Raw genomic sequence first — 3,504 nt, forward strand, 5'->3', positions numbered from 1 at the left:
GATCATAGTGACCATCAAAGCGTGGAATGGCTGCCTGTACAAAACTTTCTGAAGCCATCAATTTTTTTCTTCCTTGGAAATCAACCAAGCTCTGATACCACTGATGCAAGAAAAGAAAAGAAAAAAAAGAACTGGAGGGGATGTAACAAAACCAATTGAAGGAGCAGAGGATAAATATGCTTATTCCTTATTCATCCATAAACAAACAACTTATATATATAGACTAATACATAACTGAAACTAATGTTCAAAACAAACTCCTATTGACTAGGTAAATGAAAACAAACTCACTGATACTCCTAAAGACTAGGACAACATAAACATGTAAAAACAAATGGATTAAATTTCCTCAACAATTGAGTGATGTTCAACAAGATCACAGGGATTTTCATCCGGTGGATTACGTCTTTCACGACGCCCATGATCTGCTTATCTGAGCCTGTCCCCCAGTGTCGTTTCTTCATCACTGGCTTCATTTCGTTGAAGCATTTGATCCCATTTTCGTGCCCCCAGTCCGTGCTCCTGAAACATGAGAAGGGTCGCAAAGTTGCTGAAAGGCAGCATTTGTTGTAGTATGTAAACGTGTAGATATGATTTGGTTCAATATTTCTATATCAATATAAGTTCACTATGATGCAATGTGAATATAGATAGGTGATTAGATGGAAGTCCTTTTCGCATCGCACCATGGTTTTCAATGGGGGACATCGATATAGAATCACAAACTTAAGAAAGACTAGTCTTTTGGGTGGATCATTCTGCAATTTGTCAAATGGGTTGGCGAAAGTATTAGGTGCTGAAAATGAACTGACCTTTGGTGCGTAGGGGACATTGTAGTGAAAAAAACTCGAGTTTGTTGGGATTAATGTTTGAATCCATCCAATTTGCCCATGTCTTGAGCCCTATTCGGTAAGAAACAGATGCATCTAGTTCTTCATATCCTTCATCGCCGTTTGCAAACGAACCCCATCTGCACTTCATTAGGCCAGCGATTAATGTATAGGTATTGTGTTTTGTGCATTATTCAATGTAAAGAGTTTACAGGGAGAGAATTTACAATGAGTTGATCCTGAGGCCACTCATCCACCAAACATACGTGTTGAACACAAGTAGATCAACTCCAATCCAGTGTCTCGCATGTTTCTCCACTGAATCAACTCTCAGAATTCTGTTTTTGGGATCTGTTATAATGTGCAAATCAGTGTTGGATTCCACTAAAAATGGAGCCCAATAGAACTCAATTGTGGCATTATACTCCTGAAAAACCAAGAAAACAGTTCAGTTCTAGGCCTATATGTACCATGATAAAATTTCAGTCCATATTCATCTGATATACCTTGGCTCTGAAAACTGTATGAACACGGCCTCGTTTGATCGATTTCTTCCCTTCTGGTATCACAGACTCCACGAGGCAAACGAAGGATTGCCACTGTCCTCTTTGCAAAGAATCCCCAATGAACATTAACCTCTTCCCTTCAAGTTTACGCAGAGCTGTTACAGGATTGAACCTGGGAAAGAAAATTATTAACAAACAATAACTAATGCTGGACCATGGTAGCTCAAGGTTTTGGGACAACTCAGCTCCGGAGTGGTAGCAGAGCTAGTGTTTGTGACCCCTTGTGCTCAATCCTCTTTATGTTTGATTGAGTTTGCTATGTTTTTGTTGCTTAATATCACAGCAACTTTCACGAATTAGTCTTGAGTATTAATTCAGCATAATGTATTCTTTTAGTCTCCAACTTACACGTGAGGCGATGCAAAAGTACAATTACCTAGGCAAGAAACAATCATCAGGCTGCCATTCCCAGTGCCTGTAATCCGAATCCAGCCTTCCATTCTTGACACAGGAAACCTGCCTGTCCAGATATGGGCATGTCCTGTCTGAGTACAATGGCTTAATCGAACGGTTGAACATCCATTTTCCATCGACAAGGCTGCACTCTTCTGGATCAAACTCAAACCGATCATCGGCTGCATAATTCAATGCACTAGCATGCACATATCTTCCACCTGTTCAATACAACCAAAGGACAAAATTTTAAGATTTTCAGACATGGAAACTAAATAAAAACGAAAACAAGAAACTGAGCATAATAACACATATACACCTGACACAGACTTCTTAGCAGCCTTTCTCTTAGCACAAGGCTTAAACCTGAACTTGGATGAAAGGGAGCTGATTCTTTCTGTGTACAAAATGGCAAAAAAGGCAACACCACAAACTACAACGATAAGAACTGATAAAGGCAGCTTCCCACGCGGAGGTCTCGGTGTGCCCATCACAAAAAAAGCTGAAGATGGACACTCTGGAGAGGGAAAAGTTGAGAGATATAGGGAGGCCTGAGGGGGTGATCAAATGCAAGTGCAGCAGGATGATGAGGAAATTGATTAAACTTTAGAAACATTTTGAGGATTAATTTATTTGGTTCTTGAGTAGAAGTGAAGTTAGAATCATGTCTGATTCAGCAATACATTCTACTTTTTAAGTAAACAAATAAAAACCAATTAGGCAGCAAGTTGCAAGCTTACCATACATATATAATTTTCTAGAGGAGCAGGTTGATTAGGTGCAATTGCCCGTAAACTCCATGTTTCTTTTCTCATATCAACTTTCTCTCATTTCCAGTACATTAAGGAACTTTTCACAATTCCTGGCTCGGATCTACCACACACATGATCATATAACCTATTTGATCAGAGTCGATAAAATATATGTATACTCTATGTACTATTTTTTTTAATGTAAGTCCTATATGCATTATTTTTATATGTCGATTTACATTAATTCTTTCAATAGCTAAATCTTAGGTATAAACTCATTTATGCTCGAGTTTCGAAGATTCTTATACACATCCATTGTCTAAATGGAAACAGTAATAATTAATATTGTATGGGTATCAACTCACTGCCGTCAGAGGTTCGACTTATCAATCGAACAGGTTCCTGTATGGTACAGATGAGGTTCCTTAGAGTTGTAAGATTTAAGAATGCATTGTTTATAAAAATGTAAAATCCTTCCTTGATTATACAGATAGATATGTTATTTTTTTTTAATGTTGTGGAAACTCATCCCGCAGTCGTTATCTTTCAACGGACATTCGATAAATCTTGGGATAATTTAATAGCCTGCAAACTGCACTAGTCGAGTAAACCGGAGTAGACAAGTCCAATGCATGAGCAAGTGCTGATAGGAGGAATCAAACACGTGACCATTGATCAAACGTTCACCTTCGAGACACCAATATGTATTGGATATCCAAATTAAGTTCAATCATAACAGGATAACATAGACAAAACTGATCATTTTCTTCACCTCGATGAGCTTTTTTCTTAAACAATCATTCGATGATTTGATAAGTTGCCCTTTATCTTATAGTAATTACGGCTGTCAAATTGAAATAGACGGGTTCACTGAAAAAGGCCTCCAGTAAAGTAACGTAATAAATTTCGGTCTCAAGTTAAATTACCCTTCTAATGTTTATTAAATTGTGGAGTTAGTGTACT

At 38.0% G+C, this 3,504-nt stretch overlaps 1 pseudogene; it reads right to left on the bottom strand.

The window, feature by feature from the left end:
* Positions 1-200: 200 nt before the first annotated feature.
* Positions 201-2,363, bottom strand: LOC142529521 (protein trichome birefringence-like 3; annotated as a pseudogene).
* Positions 2,364-3,504: the final 1,141 nt, after the last annotated feature.

The sequence above is a fragment of the Primulina tabacum genome, chromosome 16, assembly GCF_025594145.1.
Source record: "Primulina tabacum isolate GXHZ01 chromosome 16, ASM2559414v2, whole genome shotgun sequence".
NCBI classification, from domain to species: domain Eukaryota; kingdom Viridiplantae; phylum Streptophyta; class Magnoliopsida; order Lamiales; family Gesneriaceae; genus Primulina; species Primulina tabacum.